Source organism: Condylura cristata, unplaced genomic scaffold, assembly GCF_000260355.1.
Source record: "Condylura cristata isolate star-nosed mole 26May11 unplaced genomic scaffold, ConCri1.0 scaffold00020, whole genome shotgun sequence".
Lineage (NCBI taxonomy): Eukaryota > Metazoa > Chordata > Mammalia > Eulipotyphla > Talpidae > Condylura > Condylura cristata.
Genome location: NW_004567121.1, coordinates 12,228,604 through 12,238,619, shown reverse-complemented (window position 1 = coordinate 12,238,619; position 10,016 = coordinate 12,228,604).

Below are 10,016 nucleotides of genomic sequence, written 5' to 3'. Positions count from 1 at the left end.
ACAGAACTGGGGTACAGGCCAGAGATGCGGAGGGTGAGAGGATTCACCAGGGACAGAGTGGGGGAGCAGAACAGGCAGATAGAGGAAGTACACTGATAGGGGAGCAGTGGGCAGGTCAGGAGAGGTCTGCCTCCCCATCTGAATCTCCTCCAGGCAGGGATCGAACTCATGCGGAAGTGGCTTAAGCTTCTTAGTGCAGTGCTTTAACCCACCAGGGAGGGCCAGGGATCAGGCTCTTTTAACACTTCCAATGGTCATCTAAAATGACAACATGATGGCCTGTACAACTGACCTGAGATATGAAACTTCTTTCCGTCTGCCACATGGTGATTTAAGCTAGTGGGCATTCATATTACTACCTCTTGTAAGTTGTACCCTACCATCTCTGGCCCTGAATCAATTCCAGATATTTAAGAGCACTGTGATCCTACTTGAAATTTCCTTATGTTTTCATCTTGTATCACACTCATATGGATAACCAAACAGCTAACTTGACTCCAGACAGTATCTCAATCTAATGTATAATATAGCTAAGAAGGAATTCCATTTTTTTCTAACTGGCCTTTAGAGGAAAATGAGGAAAAGCTTTCAGCCCACTAAATTATTCAATGATGGCATAATTTCCTAAATTTATTCCTCTTGGCTGATCTATAATTTTAAACAAAATAAATGTTAGAATCTAAACTAAAAATGTAATAAATAGAAATGTATCAACAGTGGCTATAAAGATATTTCCATTTTCATAATTCACTGACTGTGGAAATATATCATCAAATTTATTTTGATAAAGGTTTAACAAAGTGAGAGAAATGGATCTAACTAAAATAGCATTCAGTACTCTAACTTCTGGACCATGTGAGGGCAAGTAATCACATATTTTTGGTTAATTGCTTCACACATATTCCTGGTTTTAACACTTCTTCAGTAAATTAGACAAGACTACTAAATGTGTTATGGAAGTTATGTCAAAGATCACATGTTATTTCACTTTTTTTGTATTATTATAGCTCATTAAAAAAAAAGCAAAGGAATAAAAGTAAAATAAAACAAAAAATGCCACTTAATGAAGTTAAAAAATAAAAGAAAAACAAATTTCTAATTTGTCCATTGCTCTCACCCACTTTTTAAATTATTATTTCAAAAGTAACAGAGGTTACTTCCACTCATATAATGCAACAGATTGGTGACCTTGAAGAAACCAGCCTTTATTTAAATTATTGTGTCTGCTGACATAAATGTTTCTTTCCATTTTGGGACTTTTAATAGACTCACTTAATAATGAAGACAATTATGCAATAAAACTAATAAAACTATTTAAATACTACTTAGCATTGAGCATTTACTGTACCAGGAATAAATAATGCTAAAAACTACCTGAATTTACCTACGATAATATCTTCACGCCTGTAGAAACACTATAATTTACCTCTTTCAGTACATGAAGAAACTGAAACCCAGAGATATATATTAGTTTGACAAATATCCTTAGAGCCAAGAATTTCTACACATACCATACATATAGCATTTTTAAATATAAGTCAGACTTTATTATTCTGCTCAGAACCTTTTATCATTTTCCCATCACACTTGGAAGGAAACTCAGGCCTCTGCCATGGCCTACAAACTGCTTTATGATCTCAAACCCTGTTTTTCCCTGACTAACTCCTTCGATCTTTCACATAATCACTCTCCAGCTACAATGGCTTCCTTGATTCCTCCAACATGTGAAGCACACTCAGACCTCAAATTCTTGGCACTACTTTTACTTCTACCAAAAACAATATGATCCCTAGTATTCGCTTGGCTCACTTTCTTACCTCATTACAGTCTCGGCCTGAATAAAATATAGAGAGGAAGACCCTCAATATCTCTTCTATGTCATCACTGCTACTCTTTAACTATATTTTTTTCTTTTTCAGACTTAATTACTGACATTATATTACATATTTGGAGGTTCATTTTTTTTTTTCTTCCTGGAACAGTAGAGACTTCACTAGGACAGAGACTTTGTTCTATTTGTTTCCCTGATGGATGCCTAGTGCTGAACAAGGTCCATCATGGCTTATCAACTAATATTTAGGCAAGGAAGGGAGGAAAGAGTTTAGAGGTCAAAAATAGGATATAAATTCTAAAGTCTGACTTGTTTCCAATTCAAGGCTAAGCAGAATTTCAAACAAAATAAAGCATTCATAACACACACCACACGAAACTATAGTTCTAAATTAAGAAAAATATAGAACCAATACTGATCATGACAGAAGGGAGACGAGACATTTAACTCTATACAACAAAGGGTGGGTGGACAGAGGTGACTGGAGTATGGTCTTATGGAGGCAACGGACTGGTGGGGAAATCTGTGTTCACATGTTCAACTGTCCATGTAGCTAAGAGAATACCTGGTACAGAAATGCAAGGAGACCCATACCAAGACATACAGTAGAGAAGTTTCTAAGTTCTCAAGGCAAAGAATGAAAATTGAAGGTGGCTAGAGGAGAAAGCAGAACCTATAAGTTCACCCATCAGGTTTACATCTGACTTTTCTGAGAAGCAACACAGCAAGGAGAAGATGGAATGATACATTAAAATATTTAAATCTTAAAAAATACCAGTTAGGGCCCTCCCTGGTGGTGCAGTGGGTTAAAGCAAAGCACTAAGAAGCCAAAGCCACTTCAGCATGAGTTCGATCCCCAGTCCCGGAGGTGATCCACATGGCACAGCAGACCTCTCCTGACCCACCCACTGTTCCCCTCAGCAGTATACTTCATCTCTCTGCCTGTCTCTGGTGAATCCTCTCATTGCCCCTGCACTTCTGGCCTGTACCTCAGTTCTGTATGCAGAAATAAGTAAATCTTAACCCCACCCCCCCAAAAAAAACCCCAAAACTACCAGCTAGCTTGAAGTCTGGGAATGTGATCGCTCTGTGGGGTAGAGAGGAGTATAGGATCAAAACTGAGGTGGTAAGATTGTAGGGGACTATGGTGATGGCACATGGGTGAACTGGTGGTGGAAAGTCCATGGGGATTACAACTGAGATGAAAAAATGCACAAAATGAAGAATGATGTAAAAACTAAATAAATTAAAAAAACAACTACAACAAATCTACCAGTTAAGGACACTTTATCTTGCAAGACTTTCCTTCAGCTACCAGGAAGAAATACTACACCATTCTAAACAAAGAAAAACACTTGCCATTTATGACAACATGGGTGGAAGTAGAGGGGATTATGCTAAATGAAGTTAAGTGAGCAGGAGAAAGGCAAACCAGACAGCGTCTTTTATATGTGGGATACAGAAAAATAAACCAAAGAGTCAGATCAAGTCAAAGTAAGAAGTAAGAAGTTCTGACCTGTATACCTGAGGCTAAAGGGGAAGGGAGAGAAGAGAGACCTAGTGTGGAGGGAGCACATGGATGGTAGTGGAGGACATTCCATGCCAACATGGTAGGTGTGGTAGCTTACGCCTGAGGGGCATGATCTGGTACCTCTAAATCATATACAATGTTGTGTGTCATTGTTACCTTGATAAATTCTTTTTATAAAGAAAACAACCAATGATCAGAGAAAATATTTTCTCAAATCACATACTAGATATCACTTTATTTATATATGTATAAATATAGCATGACACTTGGGTCCAAGCTTAAAAATATATTAATTTCATAATAGACATGCCTGCAAAATTTATTCTCTTTTTAACTTGATTCTATTCTACTCCAAGTTTGTATATATACTATGTTAGACATTTACTTGGAAGCCATGATATATAATCACTATACAGATTAAAAAAAAAAAATGCCCCCATATGGTAGAAATTGTGTGTGAAAGATCCACTTTGAGAATTTTTGAAAAGTTTTAATAAGCTAAAACTTCTAGCCAATACATTAACAACAACAACAACAACAACAAAAATAAACAATCCGATAAAATCAAATTAGAATGAAAAGTAATATGTTTTGGTTTTCCCACCTGGCCATCTTTCATTTGCTTCTTTTCTATGTCACCACGTTAAATCTTCTCAGATTCCACTTGTAATATTTTAATAAATGATCACTCAACTGCTCACACTGTCCTTATAAAAACTTGCTCCAAACGGAAGATACACTAACTTTGTTGATGAAATCTCAGGCTTTTTCCACTGCGTGCAGGACGAATTAGAGATTATTTAAAGGAGCTTAAAAGATTCAATAATCTGATACTACTAAATCTATTGAATACTACATTTCATAATTTTCCCAAAGAAGGAACAACTATATTTATTGTTCCATACAATGCAAGCTTACAGTACAGAGATATAACAAATTCCCTCCAAATCCAGTACTTCACCACCAAAAAGGTTTAGTTTCTCACTCAGGTTATATGGCTGTGGTGGCTCAAACACACTGTGCACCACCACACTGCCATTATGAGACCTGGCTTCTAGAACCATCTTAGACAGCTCAGGTGGGGCTGTGTGGTCACAGATCAGACCTGCTGTCCCTGGAAGGAGAAATATTAACTACACCAGTGACAGGCAGAGAATATTACGAACACCAATACAGTCTTGAACAAAGGAACATGATTCTTTGTAAATAAACACATTGTTCAAAGAAAATACAAACTTTTCAGGCATATTGTTTCTAAGGTCTTGTCCTTTTAAGACAAGAAACAAATTCTGACTCAGTGATTTCTCTAGCTTTGTGATTTTTCTCCCCTCTTCATCTAGCACATTTTTTTTTAATGATACATTCATTATATCATTCTTTATTTTTGTACAATGTGTGGTTTCCTCATGAAATTCCAATTGCCAGTTCACTGTGTACATGTCACTGGTGCTCTTCCCAACCCTGTCCTGGTCCTTCTCCCTCCTCCTCCCCTATAGAATTTATCTGACCTATAGTTACCTGATGATTTTTATGTATACTTTATTATGTTTTTTTTTTCTGATTCCTTTTTTTTGTTTGTTTTTTTCTACATTCCTCCTGTAAGTGAGGCCAACCGATTAGCACAGCATTTTCTCTACAGCATCCTAAACACATGTCTACATTGGAGTGACTACATGACAGCTTGGCTCCATACTGTGTTTGAAAAGTGTAGCTCTGGGGGCTTAATTTTCTCCCTTCTGTTTCCCTTTTTTTCCCTTCCATCTTTCCCTGACTTCCTTAATAATATACTCTCCCAAGCCCCACAGTGAGAATCACTTCTACAGATAAATAAGAAAAAGATACCTTGATAAGTGGAAATTGAGTTACTTAAAATACTGATATATACAAAGTGCCAATTAACACAAAATATGCTCAAATATAATATTTAATAAGCAATTTGGGATCACCTTCTATCTTTAAACAATTTCAAAAATTAAAAAGATAATAATAAGGAGGATTTAGGGACGTGTGTAGTAACCATCTTAGAAGTCATTTGGCAATGGTTGACTATAAAACATTTAAAACATATACATTTTAAACATATGAACATTTACTCAGGGCCCCCTACCTAAAGAGTACCCGCAATATGGTTAACAAAATTATCTCAAGATAAATAAGAATACTCATTTTACACAATTTGTGGGACTGAAAAATCATGACAACCTTAACATCCATAAAAGTATTTTTAAAATTAGAAATAATCTAGATGAGCATTACTAGGGATATGTCATTCAATGGCAAGTTGTGCATTTTTAGAAAAATACATATTGCATCTCATTGAATGTATATATCAAGATTTCTAAGATATTTTAAAGTGACAAATTACCTCATATATATATATATATATATATATATATATATACACACAGATATGTATTATGCACACATCACACATATATATGCATATAGGACCACATATATAAAATTTTATTCAAGATTTATCTTGAATAAATCTTTACATATCAATCTCTGAAACTATGAAGTAGTGACAAGAGTGCTTATCTTACATTGTATATTTCTGTCATTGTTTAAGCATTTAAATATATTAACTGGGATTATTTGTGTTTGGAAAACAGTATTGCTTTTTTTTTCCTCCTTTCTACCTTTAAAAGGAAAGTATTGAAATAGTCTTTGTTTTGTCTGTTTGAAATTTTTTTATTTGTAAAAATAAACCAGCAACAGAGAAAAATACAAAAAGAAAAAAATAGTATAGAATCTCATTCCTAGGGCAATAGTCTTTTAAAAGTATATAACTAATGTACAGAAGAAGAATTAGCTTCATCTTATGAAGTAAGTGGTCTCCAGGAAGGATGACTATTGCATGCTTGTTTTTATGTTTTTTTAAAAAAAGAGATGGAATGTGGGTTGGCTGGGTAGAATATGAACAATGTTAGAAAATGACTGTGTTTACAATGCCCAGATGCAGGAGCAGCTTATATTATTTTTACAAATGTTTACGAGCACATCATTAAGGGGGTTGGTGCAGTTATGGATGGCATGTAACCACATGTTGAACAACCATTTCTTGAAATGATTGACAACGTGCTAGGAAGGTGTATTCTTCAACATTTCACCTAAAAAAAAATCCAATCCAGCAATCTTTTACAGTTGTTTATCACTAATTTAGCTCATTTGCTGTGATTTAAAACAATAATCTTGTAACTCTGAATCAGAAACAGTGTTGTACACCAATACTACATCAACAAAAAGTTGTTAAGATATTAATAATTTTAGAATGATAATAGAAATAGTGAAAATAATTTTAAAGTTAAGAAAAAGTAAAGGTTTTGTTCATCTTCAAACTGTCCCTAGAGGGACAATATATTAACTTTTTATGGCTTTGGCAAAACAGTATGGATTTTTATTATAAAGTATTTTTTCAGAAGACACAGAGTACTAGATAGAAAGGACTGGTAAAGCTAAAGGAGGCGGTAATGGTTGATAACAATAAAGACCATTTTGGGTACACTTGTCAATATGTCTTGCTGTTATTACAGCAGGCACTGGATTTCTTTCTGACAAATTAATTCACTTTACTGTAATGACTAATCCTTATATTTACTTTTATCATTTCTTGCTTTCATTAATGTCCCTTTGTCTGAAGCAAGCAGAAAAGTAATTACATAACACAAATTTATTTTGGGCCCTACACCATGCTGACAATGAATCCACTGAGTTTATTGCTTTGCCAAGTAAAGACAACAGTTAAGAGGAGTAATACTGAATTAGGATTGGTGAAAATACAGCCAGATCTACCCACTGGGTCACTGTGATGGCCACCTGAAATCCAGGGAATTTTGATGAATAAAATATTTATGAATAATATTGCATACCTTGCCTGTTTGAGACCATATGGCAGTGGTTCTATGTTGCCAAGAAAATAAGGTTTCTGTCTGCAGATATTCTGATGTTTCACTCAGAAGCATTAGCTCTGTGTGGCTGCACCATGCTGACAGGATTCACTGCAGAGGCTGATATTCTAAACAAAATCATTGGGAGTTGCAGGGAATTAAATTTTAATCTGATGCCAGAACTGCAAAGGCAGTTCTAATACTTAAAATATTTCTAAAGACCATGCTTTTGTGTGGTCTTAAATATGAAATGTTAACAACCAGCATTAGTCAAATGATTGACTGTCTTCCATGAAATTATTTGAAGTCTCTTCAAAAGTCTTTCCAAAAAAACCTGTTTTTATGTCTGATTAGTGTTAGCCATGAATAATTTTTATTTCTAAGTGAGGTTTCTCTCTACTGTTTAAAAACATACACTGGGGAGAGAAATTAACTCTTTTATTTATCCTATAGAAAGCAACAAAGTGAAATATAAATCTATTCCCTCTCCTTGCTTACTTCTGCCCACACAGCCTGCAATACAACTCCTCCCTCAACACACCTATGTTCCCAAACTGTGAGATCTTCTGCTAATCCCTAGAAAAATATCACTGTGGAATTGTCCCATGAACCCTAATTTCAACTCACCTCTCCCTTATCCAAACGTTAGTATTTTCTGTCTGTGATTCTCCAAATTGGCCCTCATTAGAACAAGAAACCAGTCATTCAATAGTAAAGTAGGAAGTGAAAAATTTATCCTATTACTATTTTTTATTAGCTTATTTCTGTTATGAAAACACCACATGTCAAACTGCATTTATCTTTCTCACAGATCTAAGGATTGGCTGAGGTAGTCGGCTTGGGGTTGAGCTGGGCTATGAACAAGGCTCTGGACAGGGTAAGATCTACTTCTTTAAGTTTATTCTGGACTTGAGCTAAAGAGAGTGGATTTCTGAGGCATGCACCCCACATGACAATCAAGGATCCTAAGAAACCAAGGCAAATTTGGTAAATACATTAAAGCCCATGCTCACAGAGTGTCCTCAAGTATTTAACAAAAGCAGGTCATATGAGCAAGCTCAATATGAACACGATAGTGAAGTATACTCTGTGCTGCAAGGAACACTCAGCGGAACATGGCAGGAAAACAGTGGACACCTGAAATCTGCATATCTCCAAAGCAGCATATTTGCTTTTTAGTAGGAATTCACTGGAGACAATACTTTAGTTCAAGTAGCAATAGAATTTATTGTTGCAAAATGTTGTAATCTCTTTCAGAGGCACTTGAAGGAATTCTGTATCCTATGAATCACAGCCAATAAATCTATCATTTCTTCTATTCAGTCGGTCAAAAGATAAAAGCTAATGCTTTGTGTCAGGTATTGTTTTAAGTGCTTTATCTATGTTAAGGCATTTAATCATCACAGTAACTTCACAAATTAATGACTATTCTTATTCTATTTGCCAGATTGGAGAGGCTTCCCAATCTGCCTAAGAGTACAAATGTACCTAAGGCCACTTGTGTTCCTAATGTGTATTCCAGCTCCAGATACGTGCTATTTAAGAGACTGAGTATACAAATAGGCAGAAGCAGCTTGCTCAGGAAACCCACCTGTTATCTCTAGTTATCAGTCTAGGAAACCAGCCTACTCTGAATTGCACTGCTGTCTTTAGTACTAGGAAACCAAACGATGGACCTTGAAAGAATCACCCCAAGTAGCAATATCTTGACAACTTGCCTAATTTTGGTCCCTACTCTGAATTTTGAACCAACCAAGAGAAATCAAATGTTCATACCAACCAATCACATAGGAAGCCCCTCTCTTAGTTAGTACACCTGCAGCTTCTCCATGCCAACAGGCTCCAATCAGACATTCCTGAAGCCCTCCATTTTATTGCTATGAAACTTCCATTCCTGTGTCTGATGAAATAAATGTCAAGGCTGACTCTCCTGCTAAAATAGACTGAGAATATATTTTGCTTTTCCCGTAGGGTGTATGGGAAAGCTGTAGGGCTTTTCCCTATAGATATGAAGACTGTAATTATACTACTGAAAGATCAATAATCAGCTCTTTTCAACACATAATTTTGGTACTATGGTCCAACTCATAGTTGCTATTTGGAGAAATCTGTTATGATAATAACAATAAGCTCAAATTAATAACACAATAGCAATAAGAAAAATAATAGCTATTTGAATTAAGTACTTATTACATATATATTTAAAAAGACAAATTAAATGCATAACTTGTTTTTTTGTACACTCTAATCATGATCTGAGTGCTACAATAACCATCTTTTTTCAAAGGGAAAACTAAATTTTAGAGAAGTCATGTCATTGCTAATACCCACAACTGGATATTGCACAAATAAGATTTATTTTGGAGCATTTAACTGTCTTAAATTTATACTTATATCAATGCCTGATAGGTAATGGGGATTCAAAATAATACATATAGATAAAAAAGGAATTAATAAACACAACTCAGCATAACCTTCATTGACCACTGAAACACTGGTGAAAACAATTTCATAAACCTGCATGGAACTTAGTAAAGTCTTCCTCAGTCTTTCATTTCTACACACATATTATTTGTGTTCATTTGCATTTAGGTAGATAGACAGGCAGACAGAGAGCTAGACAGACATCCATGCTTTGGAAAATCCACATTATGCCACTTTGCTTCAGTGCCCATTCTTGGGCCAATGTATGCTCTGGGAATGCATCACAGTTTCCCAGGGAATTGCTTTATATGGGCTGTGGATTTATCATATCATTCCTTCT